The sequence below is a fragment of the Aplidium turbinatum genome, chromosome 1, assembly GCF_918807975.1.
Source record: "Aplidium turbinatum chromosome 1, kaAplTurb1.1, whole genome shotgun sequence".
Taxonomy (NCBI): Eukaryota; Metazoa; Chordata; class Ascidiacea; order Aplousobranchia; family Polyclinidae; genus Aplidium; species Aplidium turbinatum.
The window spans coordinates 57,319,164-57,337,227 of record NC_137472.1 but is presented as its reverse complement, the minus strand read 5'-3'; positions in this window follow the sequence as shown (position 1 = coordinate 57,337,227).

Genomic DNA, 18,064 nt, shown 5'->3' with positions numbered 1-18,064 from the left:
AGCATAGCTTCCGATTTAAAAGCACATGGTAGATGGAATAATTAATTCACAGACAATAACACAGCGGAAATTTTACTTGGTTTGGTTCTAAATGTTTATCCTCAATCTGACAAGCCTTTGCTAGGTTATTCGCACACTTTGAACCATTGACGCAGGGCCGGTTAGCGGTTACCGATTGGCAAAAGTTTTTATGTCTGTGAGCTATTTCATTCACTAGGTGCCGCTGAATGAATGCAGTCCTGAAATAGGTACGTTGCTCAAGCGCACACTCTGAGAGTCGAACTATCGCCGCTTGATCTTAAGTCGAGCGTAATAACGGTATGGTTTTAATTTTTGTCGCTCTATAAAAGCTTAAGTCTTTTACGAAGAGAGCTAATTGTTTATTTTATATCTAGTTTACGAAGGGATGAAATAATTAACCGACCTATTCTCACTGCGTGCAAGAAAGAACACAATCGATACCGTTTTTAAAGTCTAATGTTTGACCCGACCTGGAATCAATCTCAGATGTAGCTACCAGGCAGTGCTGTAGGCCACGCGTCAATGAAATAAATTGACGGCGTCAGCATCAGCGCGAATTGCCTAACAACTTTACGGCGTAAACTACTGCGTCAGCTTTTAAAAAAATTGACAGCGTCAGCGCTAGTTTCTAGCGCTATTTTAGCCAGGTTCTCACAAAACGGAAGTATTGCCACCAAGTTTAGGCGAACAATGGCTATAAATAAAGAACAGGTTTTATGTTTTGATACTGTATTGTAATTAGCTGCTTAGCTTATTAGTTATTTACAGTGATGTACGCGCATACAAAAAATATTGACGCCGTCAGCGCAAACGCAAACGTTCGAAAAACTATACGCCGCATGCGTCAACGCAACTTGTAAAAAAAGTTGGCGGCGTCAGCGTCAGCGCATACACTAGCGCAAACTCATTTTGTTTGCTAGGTGCCAAACATTCACACGGTATAAACCACTCGAAACAAACAATTTTTATTTTGAATTTCCATAAAAAACACAAGCATCTGAAAGTGTTCATCTGACATTTTGCTGCGTTTTGGTTTCAATATGTCTTTGCCCATTGAAAACATTCTTTCCACCACAGCACTGGAAGGTGTTGGCGTGTTGTAGCGAAAAAAAGTATTTTGGAAATCTTTCGTTGGAAAAGCGCCTACGGTTAATGGTCCTTTGTGTGGCCTCTCTTCCAAGTACGCTTTTACAACCTCGCCTATGCTGTCTTCGCCAGTGTCCTCATAAAGAGCATGGAGTAGTCCACGGAGTTCGTTGTCGCTGGCTTCCTTCGTCTGGTTGCAGTGGCTCTCAGCCTCAAAGTTTTTTAACAACTTTGATATGTGGCAAGTGGCCATTTTCGAATTTCCACTGGATTGACATCAGGCAACCAATCGAGCCACCGCGAAAGCCTGTAATTCGGATGTGTGGCGCTGGCGAGTATGGAATCCGCATCAGTAAACAACCGTCCAAACCTGTAAAGTCAATGGTAACTTTTTCACAAACGAAACTTGCTTACATTACTTTTACAGTACAGTGTAATTCTGTTTATGCAATTGAATTGTGGATTAAAACTATTGCTCAGTAAGCTACTCACCTGTTTTTTATACCCTGCACAAGGCTTTTATGAAGCGGAGAACAGTGTTCGAGGCCACTTATTCCAGCAAACGCATTTAGCAGACTTGCTATTGTGGGCAGAAGATTGATTGATTGATTGATTGAATCTTTATCCTCGGACTGGGAAAGCTTCTTGCAGAGCTTAATCCTGGCAGTTTCGCATACTTGTAGAGGCTTTAAATCACTGACGCAGGCCCGGTCACCGAGATTGACAGACTGAAGTTTCCGATTGTTGAAGTCTTGTTGCCTGGGAACTATTCCATCCATTAGATGCCGCTGAATGGAGAGCAGTCCTTAACGTGCGTTGCTCAAGCGCACACTCTTACTACGCTACATAGCCTACAACACGAATAACCGGCAAAGGCAAAGTAATACATATAACATACTGAGTACAACATCATGCAAGCAATCACGGTCGGAGACCAAATATTTGAGTTTGTTTAGATACATAGGCTGCACTGCTCATTGCCTGAGAAGTTTCTTATTTGCCCCAAAATGCAAGACTTAACTAATATAAGTTAAAGTGCTCACAATTGCTTACAAACGCCTTCAACACTGCTTGACTAAAAATACTTCACACTACGAAGCCAAGTCATTGTTTACATTTTACATGAAGCGACATTACCAACCTACCTACTTGCTTACTTACATTACATTCCTGTTCTGATCCGTAATTTACTAATTTCTCAGTAGGCCTAAGTTGTTTTAACTAATTCTTTCTTTTTATCTGCAAGACTTCAGTCTCCACGTGGGACTCTAGCTTCAAAGGCAATAGTGCGACATACAAACAAACTCCAGCTGACTGAACAATAGATGACACTGTGACACAACACTAGAACAATGGGCAATTGCAAGACGTCCACATTTCGCAGTTTGACAAAAAAAAAATTGCAAACAACAACTTTGACATTAAAAAGTATGCCTTGACGCTATGCGCTAAAAAACCGCGAAAACTTTACGGCGCAGCCTCAAGCGCAAACTATTTAAAAAAATGTGGCCGCAAGCGTTAGCGCAAACAAAAAGTCTACGCCGCAAGTATGCAGCGTAGAATTTGCGGCGCATACGTACATCCTTGGTTATTACTTGTAGAAACACAAGCATTTCAAAACGTTTGTCTGACAATCTGCTGCGTTTGGACACATAATGTCCTTTCCGAGTGAAAAATGCGTTTCACAGCAGTGCTGAATGGTATTGGTGTGTTGTATTTCAAAAACAAGTCTTGAAAACGTTTACTCGGAAAGTTATCACTGTGCCAAGCGTGCTGTGAGGGTTTAGCATAATATATAAATCTTTTAACGAGATTAACTGCACCAACATCGCTGTTTTCAAGTATCTTCAACCTCCGAGATGACATTCATTGATTTCCCTCTTTCTCTCTCTGATCCCTCGTTCTCGATACTGCTCACGATATGAGTGATCACCATTTGGCGAACTTCTTCCGCTTGTACAGTATTCTAGGTAGCCTAGTTCCAGGTAGCCATTCCAACCAACGCGAAAACAGGTAGGCTAATTCGGATGAGTTGCGATGGCCAGAATACATCGTGAAACTTTGATTGTGAAACGAGATTTTTCATGAAAACAAAAAATGACGCATAGCACTTGACGCTTAAAATCGGCAAAATAGTTGACGGCGGTATCACTTTCTGACTTCCGTCAACTAAAAAATAAACTGACGGCGCTAGCCTCAGCGTCAACAAAAAGTTAACGCCGTCAAATGACGCCGTCAAATTGACGGCGTCAACGTACAACACTGCTACCAGATAGGCTTACCTCTAAATACCCCATGTCAGGCATTGTCAGTGTGCCAGTTTTTTAACTAAAAAAGTAAGTATTTGATTGAAGCCAATTGCAATTAATCAGAAATCAAAGGATTCAACGATGCAAGACTCCGTAACTGTTAAAAGTAGCCTATTTCGCAACTGTAAAGCAAAAGTAGCCTAGGTTTTGCAAGCAAAGCTTGCGGATCTAGAAACTCTTAAAAATTATTAGGTATTATCGATTGGTTGGTTTTGAATCTTCATCCTGGTAGTCTCTCATACTTGTAGGCTAGAGGGTTTTGACGATAGATCGGTTACCGAGATTGACAGAGTGAAGTTTTCGATACGGTAGTTGAAGGGTTGTTGGCTGGAAATTACTCCATCCATTAGGTGCCGCTGAATGGAGAGCAGTCCTTGGAATGCGTTGCTCAAGCGCACACCTCGAAAGTCGATTGATCAGCGTCGTTTGATCTTGAAGCTTTTTCGTTCACAAAGTCACGCTTTACGCGCTAACCAACTGAGCTATCGGGTCCGTATTTTTAGGGTTTGGCATGGCAGACAATTTGAAGGGTTGTCAGACCATAATCTCAACCTTGATCCCCAATTACAACCCTAACTGCAGAGATATACGTATACGCCGCAAATTCTACGCGGTAGACTTACGGCGTAGACTTTTTGTTTACGCTAACGCTTACGGCCACATTTTTTTGGATAGTTGTCACTTGAGACTACGCGGTAAAGTTTTTGCAGTTTTTTAGCGTATAGCGTCAACGTAGCCTATACTTTTTAATGTCTTTTTTCGCCACAACACGCCAATACCTTCCAGCGCTGCAGTTGAAACAATGTTTTTAGTGGGCAAAGACATATTGAAACCAAAACGCAGCAAAATGTCAGATGAACACTTTCAGATGCTTGTGTTTCTTCGTGAAAATCAGGGTGAAAATTCAAAATAAAACTTGTTTGTTTCGAGTGGTTTATACCGTGGTAATGTTTGGCACCTAGCAAACAAAATGAATTTACGCTAGTGTAGCCTATGCGCTGACGCTGACGCCGCCAACTTCTTTTTACAAGTTACGTTGACGCATACGGCGTATGGGTTTTCGAACGTTTGCGTTTACGCTGACGGCGTCAATATTTTTTGTATGCGCGTACATCACTACCTAACTGTAATTAAAAATAATAATTCAGTTGGAACTGGTAACTCTGACAATGCCTGACAATGGGTATTTCAATCAATCACCATTTTATTTTCGTCATTAACGCGTCCGGAACGAAAAAGATACTAACTACAAAAATCGATATAGACATACCAGCACGTTAATGAACGGGAAAAGGTGGCAAAATCTTGAAAGATTTAAATTAAAACGTGCCTGGATAGAAAATCATGTAGTAGGCTATGTGTCTATGGTTATCACTGCCACAAAACCCAAAAAACAAATAGTCAAAAATAAAACAAGAACAGAGGAAAGCACACATGTAGTAATGAATGACAGCTTATTGAAAAGTGTTGTTCATTGAAAAATTAAAGGTGGTGGATCTACCAGCTCCAGAACCGTAAACGGACTTTGTCCATCTCGGTGAGTGGGCCTGCGCTTTGTGTTTCAAAATCTTGTCAAGTGTGCCATGATTAAGCTTGCAAAGGAAAGAAGCTTTCTCAGTCCCAAGATAAAGATTTCCACAACCAATCAAACAGACGAAATAAAAGTTTTCTCTCTGCTAGAAATTCGAATAAGATGTGGCAACTCTCGTAACAGTGGTAGGTTTTGTGAAGAACCACAAACTTTTTTTGTTGGTCATTTTTGGAAAGTGAGTCTAAAGGGTTTTTGCTATTTCAGGTTCAAGTTCAAGGCTTTTATTTGTGAGGTAATCTGACTTCGAAATTGAAGTTTGCAAAGGAGATATAAAAAAAATTCCCTGCTTATCTAGAGTCGAGAAATACAGGAATGGTGGGATACCTTTGACCTGGTTTCGTTCTGAGTAGGATAAGCCTAGGCCATGGGTGGGAAACCTTTTTAGTATTGCGGGCCACATAAAATGAGAAATAACACAGGCGGACCACTAAAAATTTCGAAATTTTTCTCGAATTCTCCATCTACATGTGGTTTCAGCTTATTCACTATCAGTTCAGTAACTTCATAACTCATTCTGACAATATCTTCATCCTGTTTGCAGTGGGTGCAACCTAGTTCGTACCCTCAGTGATCTGAAAAGATTGAGAGAAAAAATAAAAAAAGCCGAAGTTGCTGATCGCAGTTTAATAGCACAAAGCCGAAGTCGCTGATCGGAGTTTCCGCAAATAACTCGAGGGTTAGGGTTAGCGGAAACTGCTGAAAAATATTTGCGGAAACTGCGATCAACAAGGGTTAGGGAGAGCATAGATTACTCGATGGTTAGGGTAAGCTGAAACTGCGGAAAAATGTTTGTGGAAACTGCAATCAGCGAGGGTTAGGGTTAGAACTAGCAGTGGCGTAGCCAAGGGTGGGGTTTTGGGGGTTACAACCCCCCCTTAGGCACGCGTGTGACGTCACGATATTGAGAATGATGCTTTCAGTCTAAAAAAAATTGCCTAATTTTAAACAAAATTGCATTAAAACAGCGAGTTTTGCCAATACCAAACATTCAAACATCTCAGCCAGGAATTAGCAACAAGAAAACACAGAGATTTAGCTTTTTTTTCCAAAAAATGCCGAAGAAAACATGATCTTATCCTTTTGCTATGGTACCGGACAGCACCATTTTACAGGAATATTCGTACCCACATTTTTGTTGAAAATGCTCTCAGAATGCACCAAATTCAAAGTAATTTTTCAAAATTTTCTGGGGGAGGCTCCCCAGACCACCCGCCGTTGGGTGGTCAAAACCCCCCCCTTTCAAAATTCCTGGCTACGCTACTGAGAACTAGGGATATGGTTAGAGCATAGATTACTCTATGGTTAGAGTTAGGGTAAAGGTTAGCGGAAACTGCGGAAAAATGTTTGCGGAAACTGTGATCAGCGAGGGTTAGGGTTAGAGCATAGATTACTCTAAGGGTAAGCGGAAACTGCGGTTAGCGGAAGCTACGGGAAAATATTTGCGGAAACTGCGATCAATGAGGGTTAGGGTTAGAGCATAGCTTAGTCTATTAGGTTAGCGTTAGGGTGAGAGTTAGCGGAAACTGCGATCAGCGACTTCGGCTTTGTGCTATCTTTCTCTCGATATTTTCAGGGGGAAAATTTTAAAATGTTTGCGGAAACTGCGATCAGCGACTTCTGCTTTTTTTAATTTTTTTTCTCGATTTTTTCAGGGTACGAACTGAGGGTACGAACTGTTCAGGGTACGAACTAGGTTGCATCTGTTTACAGTACCTATACAAAGTGCTTTGCTGTGCTTGTAACTATCTTCTAAGGGCACTAATCTTCTCCTGCCTCGCCTGCCCTGTTGGCTGTTTCGGATTACCATGGCAGGAGTCATAATGAAGCTCTAAATTTGATTTTTTCTTTGCTGCTACAAATTTACCACAAACAATGCATACTTGCATAGGCTACAGGTTTGCCACTTATTTCAACAAAGAAGTACAAGTTTGTCCAATCTTTCTGGAACGTTCTGCCTTCATCACCTATCTTTCTTTTCTTTCCAAAAGCCATTATACAACGAAAAATTTTACTAATTTGAGAAGTAAGCTACTCTGCAAAACACTTTTCACAAATGGCATAACTGACCGATTAACAATAACTGGTCACATTGTGACATACACATTGTTGTTACAAATGGCCTTCTGTGATGAATTAACTAGTCATAGAAGGCCATTTGCAATATACCGAGAATACCGAGCCGGGCAACACTAAAAGGCGGAAATAAGCGCAGAAAACTGTAACAGCTCAAGAGAAGACATTTTGTAAAGTTGAAACGATAGTAAAGTACAAGTAGAAGTTAAACAACGACTTTAATTTATTATGAGAAACAACACTTTCAAATGCGTCACATTAGGTTGGCTTTTAAGTGAGCAAAAAACTCAACCAAATAAAAATATATATACAATTACGAAATCTCATATATTTGCTGTTTGTCATAAAGTATATTCACAAAATTGTCATTTAGGACTGCATTCTTACTTTTTAGAAGCAAAATGCAAATGTTGCCACATTTCATTCATTCATATTTCACACCCTGCTTATTTCCGCGTTTCCGCATTTCTGGCTTTTAGTGTTGCCCTGCAGAGACTACTCTTTTTTGAGCTGTTGTTTCAATATATTTTGGGTAAAGAAATTTTGACGCGTGCCACATGGAATAGTCACGCGGGCCGTAGGTTCCCCACCCCTGGCCTAGGCTAAAAGCGTCACAATCTAGTTTCAATGAAGAATTTTACTGATTTTTCAAGACAATGTGAGACTGCCTAGTGCCTACTGGTTGTTTAACTATATTATATATATTATATAGGCTAGCCTACCTTATTGCTTTTTTATTTTGAGATTATGCTTTAATATTGTGTAGACTGGGGGGTGACAAACCTTTTTGCGGTCGCGGGCGACGTTGTCAATTACACATGAGTTATCGGGCCACACAACTTTTCAATCGTAACCTACTGTGAAATCTTTTAGAAGTGACTCAAGATATTATTCATTAAAAGTAACAAACGGCAGATGAAAGTAATAAAACCCACACAGTTGAAATTATCTTACGCAGAATCGAAGCATACAACAGTAAAAAATAAACACAAGCCAGGATTAAGGTCTCAAAGAATCTTTGTCAGTCTGAGGATAAAGATTCAATCAACTTAAGGGCTATATATAGTTGAAGTGAAGCCACCCTGCGAATGCTGGCATTCCTTTAAGTGTCTTTCCAAAGACACAGCCACATGCTCTTGAGCGGTGTCGAATCGGTAGCTTTCAGAATGTCGAACCATGGCTTGCATTTGGCTATGCAGTACCTCATCATGATACGGGATACAGGAATAAACCAATTCAGGAGGCAAGGCTACAGCTATGCCTATAGTGCACTGAAATACTGGGCATGGTAAATTTGTGAGTTATAAATGTAAAAGGGTTTAATTTATAAATAGACTAGCCTAGTCATGCAGTGTTAACGTCATATTGTTTGAAAAATCAACAGTGGCTCAGCTCACACAATTAAGGAAAAGTTATGATGCAAGGTGGAGAATCTTTTTTTTATAATGCAGAAGTATGAGGTAGCTGTTCAAAATATGAAAATTCTGGAAATTTAAATGACTTCATTGAGCTATTCCAATGATTATTCTAATTATTTTATTTGTTCAGTCATATGCTTATCGTAGTTTAGTTGCAATTTTGTTGATCACACTGCATTGCTGCACTAAGTTTTTTTTAACTCTGATGATGGTGTTTTATCAATGTGTTCGCTAATCAATATTTGAAGCTATATTTTCTTCTTTTAGATGCTATGCAAGTTTTGCTGAAAAATGTGTAAATTATTTTGTTTTTTCTATTATTACAATGTGTTTTATGTGCGAGGGAATTATAGAAGCAGTTTAATTTCTGAAATGAAAAAAATTGGAGGAAGTGATTGTCTGACAAAGGAAAACAATGGAAGCGTTGGGTTCAGTTTGTATAGTTAATCATACTTTGATAGTTGTGTTCCATGCAATCATCATTTTTGTAGAGATTTAAAAGGATTTAAGTACGGTACATTTATTTACACTAAACTTTGTAATAATATCCATATGTGCTTCAAGTCATTGTAATTGCTAACGTATTGGCAGTGGTTGTGTGTATATAAAGTTTACTTCAGTTTGTTTGCGTTTGTTGATGAAATATAGTATAAATATCACTACCTTACTACTAGATTAAAACTGGACTACTACTACCATACCATTATAGCTGTTACTGCCTATGACAAAACTGAAATGAAATATAGTATAAATATCACTACCCGTACCGTACCACCGGATTAAAACTGGACTACTACTACCGTACCATTATAGCTGCTACTGCCTATGACAAAACTGTTTCTTTTACCTAACAAGGATCACTCTTACCGGCATCAACTTTCACCCTGTGACTAGGATAGTTATATATAAACGAAATGCTTCGGGTAAAATCGCAACTCAAGCCTTTATTCTTTCATCCATTAGTGTGTTGAAAACACCAAGCACACAGCCTAAAATATTGTTCTTGTGCGATATATGTCTGTCGATGCGTTACTCAAATTTTTTTTTCAAAAAAACCAACACTACATTTGAGGGGTCTGCTACTATTCGGTGACTTCCTTACCTCTAACCCCTAACCCTAAAACGGCAATAATAATTAGGGGACGGTACCCAATAATTTAAAAAAAATTTGAAAAAATCACCGAATAGGGATCGGACTCACCAAATCGGACTCACCAAATCGTACTCACCGAAACGGGCCATTCTGACATTTAAGCCACAGTTGCATTCCTCAAAAAAATCTTACTAAAATTTTTATTTGATGGCATGCCTTGATGGCTTTGCTGTTCTTTTTTTTGCAATTTTAAAGTTGTTATAATTTGGGCAGTATGGATGTGATTGCTACTTTGGGAAGGCGAGAGTGTGCTATTTCACAAGGTCTTATTACTTATTTCCCAAAAGTGAAATATATAAGATATATATTTTATCTGCTCTGAGGTTACATGTCAAAACACGCATACCGGTAATACTAAGTTTGTTAAGAGCTAAATTACAAAGTAATGATCACAGCATAGTTTGTTTTTTGGTCTACACTTTCCAGAAACTGTGTCATGTTCATTAACTGATCTGCTTTGTGAAAGGTTATGAGTATGGTATGGTAAATTTTTAAAGCTGACAAAATACGTTATTTCTACATCGTTTCAACTTTTTGCGACGTTGACAAAACGTGACTAAGAAGAGAAACCCTATTAGCTGGGTTCATGAAGAATTTTCTCTGGTTTTTAGAAAGGCCCTGCACTGGATTGAAAGCATGGCTTTGCTTTCAAAACAATTGCTAAGTTGTTTTTTTTTGTTCCCTTAATCTGTAGTAACGTTGATTCAACATTTGAACTACAGGTTGGAGTTGTCATTTCCCATGGTTGCTGCCCCAATTTCAATTAACTCCCACCAAGTTGGTAATTGTCTCATGTTTGGCCTCCTCAGAACATATTTATTTTCTAACTCGAACGTTTCCAGATGTTAGATTTGCACACAAAAATCCGATTCACTCCTAAGATGTGGTCAAGCTGTTTACATGAAACGTTTATTTTGTCTTTTCTCTGAGGTTGTTCAGAAATTGCATCTCCACTGAACAAAGCTTCCTTTATTGTTGGAAGTTTTTACGTAATTTAACGTGGAAAGTAACCGCTCACACATCATTGGCCAATTTTTTAAAATATTGCGTGTTTTATTTTTCTTGCCTTCAATCGCACATGCAGTATATAACCTGGTGAAATTTTATTTTGTATGTTATTCGCTCTGAGGATGCGCATTGTCATGGTGCGCGAAACGTCAGTGAAGCAATAAACCATCCTGTTTGTTGTTAATTTTACTTTCAATTTCATCAGATGAACGTAGCAACTAGTGCTAGAAACGAAAGCTTCCTTTTTCCATTGTTTCAATATTACCAAACGTTTCGCTCTGCCTCACTTTAATTAGATGATGCACAAGTGAGAAGTCATTAACCTATCTAGGATGGCTTGGATTTTTGAAAGATTTGAGTGATAAACCAAGACAGCAACATTTTGTCATTTTTACATTGGTTCAACGTCAAAAAATGACGGGTTTATGCTATCTGGGAAAGTAAAAAAATTGCCTTTCACATCGTTTCAAGATCTTCAAACGTGTTGGGAACAAAAATTAAACTTCAAGACGGAGGTCACCAAAAACTATGAGAGTTACTCAGAAACAGGTAGCCTTCCCTGATCATTAACTGCGAGAAGTCTAAAAAACGTCACCGGACGTTGAAACGATGTAGAACTGCCAACTAGGATTAAGGTAAATCTCAATAAAAGTTTGGTGGAGAGGTTACTTTGTTGAATCATAAGCAGATAAAACGATGAATGTTCGTAATTTAAAGTTAGTTTCTGTGTATCAATCATGTTAAATACGTACTGTGTCGTTGCTTGTTTTTTTGCTTATTCTCATACAGTTGCATCAGACAAGTGCTAGTGTGGTTCGTTTTTCTACCTGTTGAGACGAGTTTTTGAACAGCTAAGTTCAAAAATGGGTTGGTTTTTGCTCATGATTGTTTTTCAGAATCGAGATACCGTAGTTAAATACCGAATACAATAGCGCATGTGTCGAAAACCCAGCAAAGACAATTGTCTTATGGTTAATTGTATCGTTTATTTTCAACGCAAAATCTTTCCTTTACCAACCAGCTTGTCAGCCCTGTTTTACATTGTTCTAACACTCGCAAACGTTGAGTTAATGTTAATGGCATATAAAGCGAACTGGTTTTCTTGCTAGGTTATGCCGCACCACGTATATATGGTTGAAATTTGTCTGACATATGTTTAGCCTGTGTTCTATACAACAAAGCCAGACGTCGGCAACAACTTTTTCTCATTATGCAGGTCTCGTTACCAGCAAGCTCCAGTTGCGAGTCAAACCCTTTTTACATTGATTCAACATTTTCAGACGTTGTATTAACATAAAAAACGACTGATTTGCTGCCTGGGAGTGAATCTGCGATTCGAGATGATTCAACAACGCCCCCAGACATTGTATCAATATAAAACCGATTTAATTAGCACCAGGGAATTGACTCATGTTACGGCGTGATTCTATTCAATATTTAGATTTTTAGCAACGCGCCTGGCATCGATTTTTTTCATCAGAAATCTTTGTAAAACAACGCAGGTTTTTTTTCGTGACGTCACTACCTGGCATTCATCTGACGTTAATTGAAATAAATAAATTGAATTTAGCAACTGCTCTTGAATTCCCAGTCAGGGATATCAATCATCAGTCGCCATCTCCGCTTGCAACAGATTACGCATCAACATGAGTCAGTTCAGGGCTACTCAACTAGCGGACCGCTGTCCGAATCCGGACCTTCTGGGTGTTGAAGCTGGTCTTCGGACTTCTGGAAGAATAACCACATTGCCATTTCAGGGCCTTTTTAAATAGATTTTCACTGGGAAAAAGCAATTTTTTTCTGTGGTTGTCCAAGGAGCTGGCCAGCTGGGAGGCTTCGCCCCCCAGACCCCTCAACGCTTTGCCGTCTCATTTGATGTACGATCCACACGGCTACAGTACAAGAAACACAAATGCGTTTTTTCCTATTTTTATTTCTTTGTTTATGTCAGACAAAATCCAAGTCGTGTTACATATTATATACAGTACCTGAAAAGTGTTTCGGTGCTCGCACTGGTCGTTTAAGTTTCGTGGTTACATGTGAAATATTCACCGGAACACAAAAAATATTTAACTTGTCCAACTGGACCTTTGCTAACATTAGTTGAGTAGCCCTGGGTTAGTTGTTTACTTGTTTCCAAGAGTGGCGATTTTGAGCTAACGCAACCAATATCGCCAAATTGAATCCCGTGCATGTCTGAATGTTGTCTTGCCACAGTTTTGGTTATCTGCCGCGTTTTCTCTTTCCTTCGACTTTTTCCTCTGTGCAGATTTTGCTGATTCTGAATTTTGATGTTTTGGTGTGGTCAGCTATTGAATTTATTGTTGCTGCAACTGGATGTAGCTTTGTCGTTGTCAATAGATGTTCTAATGTTCTATTTTGGTGCGGTCAAGTAGCCTTTTGTTGGTCATGCTTTTCATGCTGTGATTTTGGAAAGTTTACGTTCTTAATACGATGTAAACACGAAACTTTTGCTGAACGGGTTCTTATCCGAAGTCCGGTTGGTTACTCCCAGGCTCAATTTACATTGATTCAACGTCTACACCCATTGAATCAATGTAAAAATGACGAGATTTGCTGTCTGGGTTTTGTGTTAAACCTGACAATAGAAAAAAGACCATTGATTAAAAAAATTTTCATCGGCATGTTTGAAACAGAAAAAAAGCTGTGTTCAGCATCATGCTAATATCTAATATAATTATGCCCTTCATGCATCAGCATCATGCCCTTTCTCAGCTAGTAAGTGACGTAAACGTTACAAAAGGTCTCATTTGCTGGCTGAGTCATCACTGTTTTCTGGGCCACGCTCACACACAAGCCCGGATTTAGGAGGGGGGCAGTTGCCCCGGGCCCCCCGACTTTTGGAGGGCCCCCCTATGTGGAAAAAAATGTGATTTTGTGTTATTTTTTTCCTTTTGGCCTTTAAAGTTTCTGCAAAATACTGTGCAGTACTAGACTGATGCTACTGTAGACGTAGAGATGGTTTTTCGCGCGGTAGGCGCAAAAAATTTTTTTGCACGGGGGCCCTCGATCTAAAAGTGCCTCAGGCCCCCATCAGCTAAATCCGGCCCTGCTCACACAATGTACAAATTGTACATATGTATTGTGTTTGGTGCTCTTTGGTAGTTGGCAGCACCTGTGAGAATATTGTGCTGAAGCAAAATAAAGCAAACAAATGACTTTTATTCACAATTGTTTTTGTAATTTTTTTCTGAAATGGATTTTTTCCCTATCTTTTATCGAAAGCGCTCATAGCGTTAAATGCATTTGCAAAGTAATATCGTCTGCAGACGTTTAATCAAGGTAAAACGAGTCTGATTTCCCGGCCAGGATACTTGTTAACCGTAACCTGTTAGCTTGGTTATTGTCGTGCTTTGAGCCACTGTGCCTATGTTGAGCCTATGTTATTGGGGAAATATTTAGCATAGGTTTGTAGTTTACACAAGGAAGTAGTGTGGTAAAGAGGACAAATTCCAGAAACCGTCGCTCCATCATGTGTTTTTTCTGCCACTATGCAGTTGATGTGTGTGAGATGGGTACCATTGTTAGGCGAGGAATTTCCATGCAGTATGACCAGCAGACAGACAGACAGACATAGTCATTTTGAAATATTTAGATGTCTTGGCCGATTTAGTTTGCTCACATACAACCCTTACGAGAAGCTGAATTTCGCGGCAACACTTGACAAATTAACGCATTCAAACGACGCCGTGTTTTACTAATGTGCTAATTCAAATTTGCTTCTTTTTGCAACTGTTTTCACGTGATTATTATAGTGTGTTCTGATTGGTACAATTATGCACTTAATTGGAGTATGGCGTAATGGTGTTGAATTATACCACAAGATTGTTTCCGCATGGCGCACAGAAGGTTAGGTATGCGCTTTGCTAGGTTTTTCTACCAATTCTCCGCTGATAAAGTTTGAAGTAACTATTTTGATACAAATGCAGCGCTGCTAATTGTCGCCACAATGCAAATTGGCAATCGCATGATTTACTTCTAGTTTTTAGCTGAACTTCTGTGTGCAAGCAAGTACTTTTTAATACTTTTCGTTGTTTCTGTTGAAACTTGCAGTCATGCTAGGAGCTACAAATTTTTACGTAAGTCAGGTATACAACTACAGATTATGTATTTGAAAACGCAGTAGTAATCCCGGCATCACTTTTACAGTAACTTCAACCATGACCATGTTTCAACATATGCAGACGTTGATCCAATGTTAAAAGGAAGGATTTTCTGACTGAGAAAAAAGTATTATATCCAGAAGTGTATGGGATTTAAGAACAGAAGTGTTGTAAATGCAGCTGTGAAGGGAATGTTTCCTGAGCAAATAGAGATGTGAAGGTTTATCTTTTGTTTGTAACGGCTGTGTTCATTGTAATCTGCCAGATTTAATCATTGAGTCAATATTTCGGACATGGTGGTTTGAAATTTACCAGGGTTAGATTTTTAGATTTAAACATGTTGGCATACTTACAGGTAGACAAGTAGAACTGTATTGGTTGTTGTTACGCTCTATGTGAAGTAAAACTGTAAATTCTCTCTGAAGAAACCACCTGTATATCAGCGAAAAGGCAGAGATCAATAACGGACTTATTGTTGGTAAAAAATTATGAAAGAATACTTTTTTGTGTTTGTTTTTGATTTTTTTTTTACATATATCAGTCCATAAACCTTCATGGAACTTAAGAAAAGCTGTTTAAACTATTTTGTCATTCAAACTGCTGTGTGTATTTTTTTGTAACATAATGCTATGAATTACTTCCTGCTTGTGGTTTGCAAATTTTTCCTGCTAACAAAAACCTGTATATTTTGCATTCATTTGACAGAGCATAGACTGAGCTCTGCAACGATAAATTGGAGTTACGGAGCTTGTTGAATATCTGGCTAGCAAGGTGTTGTATTTTTGAAACATCATAACCCAGTCTCAACGAAGTAACACGTTGTTTTGGCATGTAACCTCAGCTGTTGCAGCTGACAAATTGTCGCCGGATTTAAGGGTGCGTTGTCTGCTCATTGTGGTCGAACAAGTCAGTGTTGATGGTTTCGCTTCACTGATTTTAAATACACTTGAATTTCTCACTCGCGTGTGTTTGCACACTCTGTGCTTTGGTTTATAGCCGATGATAGAAGCACTCAAAATCGTTTAACTCTCAAAATAATGGTATTTCGATTGTAATCTATCAACTGTTACATTTTCTATTGCTTAAAAATCGCGCTTTTTTGTCAGCCATGGTTTGTTTTTCTTTGTCAGCAAAGAGACGGTATTTGAAGCAGGCTATTTGTATCAACGTTTTTTTATTATTAAATTTTCGAAAACGTTTATTGAATAAGTGCATTCACTTTAACTTTCCGGTGTATCTAATTTTGCGCGTGAATGACCGTCTTTTTAATTGTATTAATTTTGTTTAGCTGCTCTCTTTTAATCGGTTGCCAGTTCTTTTCTTTTTAGCATTTGTAGTCCACGACCAGGCAGAGTATAAACACCGAAGTTAAATTTTTACTACTTCGAAAATTTGATCATTTTCTCGGTGCGAAATTTGTGTTTTTTATTTATGTATTTTGGCGTTGTTGGTTTTATTTTGAGAGCATCTGACGAGTGTTGATGATTGGCCTGTTCTTCATCATCGCACCAAGTGAAGGAAGATCGCCATTCCTTTTGCTTGTTCTTGGCCAGAAAGGTTTGGAGCTCGTGCGCACTTCGCTGAGGGCCCAGTCTCCTGACTACGACGAGAAACAGTATTTTTATTGACGTCATTGTGACTACATAGCCTTTGCTTGAAACTAAAGTTGCCTTTTCTCACTACTTCATGCAACTGAATGGATTTCTTAATAACGTTGAGGGAAAATTACTGACTTGAAGAACGGAAGTGATGAATGCGACTCTATAGACAACTATGAAAGCCAACCGAGTGGAGAAATTCTAACCACGCATATTCTCTGTATATACATAAATTGTACAAATGTACAATCTGTTGGTTGCTTCAATGGATTTGTAAGCCATGGATTTGTAAGCCATGGTCCATGGATTTGTATAAGTTAAAGTCCTCTCTCCTCTGTATGAAGTTGGAACAGAGCTTGAGAGACATCAGCTACTGCCTCGTTTCCCATCAAAACTAAAGCCGAGATAAAACTTTAGAAATTTTACATAATTTAATGTTTTTGCATCACCTTTGAAAACCAGTTTTATAAACCACGTCTAACAATAACTTGGGTTTTGTTGCCGTAATTTAACATCATTTTATGTGCAACTAGCATAAAATGTTTTGTCTTTGTATTCAAATGCAGTCACTGGTCTTCGTGGTTTGTCAATACTTTAAGTATACAAGTGTCTCGTTGATTGGTACAGTCACCGTAGTAGGTAATAACGTACATGTTGATTGTAGATTGCGTGGGGTTAAGTGAATCAGTCAATGCTTGTCGTTTAAGACGTCCTATATTCGTCACAATGCTTTTTACTATTCAGTCATGTGCCCGGGTGATGTTGAAGGCTTAGCATTCCTGTAGTGGTGTAGTCCCTCAGTGACTTGAGGAAATAATTTCATTTTAAGAATCTCTGTAAATATATGTAAACTAATGCTTTTATTGCATGGAAAGAGCCTCAGTTATATCAAGTCGCAAGCATTAACACAATTAACCTTCCCACTACTATAATATGTCTTGAATTGAACATATTTGCATCTTTTGCAAACTGCAATGAAAACTGTTCGTATTCATCCGCCTTGCTCTCATGCCATCCGTTAAAAACTTTCTTAGAACTGTCATTAATGTGAGAAATCCATTTTTTGTCTGATTAGTATCTACACTTTGCCAGACTTGTGAATTACTTCAATTCAGCATTTTTTAAAGTAGTGCCAGTGCAATAGCCTTACTTTTCACATTAACTTTGAAATACGATCCTTCATTTTTTCCAAACATTTAGATTTTTTGAACATTTTTTCCCGCAGAAACACCGTTTACAATACAACAACTTTTAGAGGAAATGATGCAATATTGTCCTGCCTGTCATAGAAGGGCTGTGGTAACGTCTTCAGACCTGTGCCACTCATTTCCCACGGCTTTGCATGGCAATGAATCTTCGACATCATCTGTCTGCCAGTTTCGTCGAGGCTTAGTCGAATCTTCCCCTTATTCTGTGACTTGAAACTTTTAAACAAACAATTCACAATTTGATTGATAGAAGATAGAAACGAACATCCCAGACAGCAAGTCAACCATTTTTTACATTGATTCAACTTGTGCAGATGTAAAAATGACGGATTTTGCTGCCTGGGAAGTGACTATCGATGTGTGATGCTCATTGCGGGTTCCTCATAATCAGCCATTTTTTTCATTAGATCATTTTTGTACTTTTACATCATAATAACACGCCATAAAATTTCATATTTGCATTGACTGAACATTA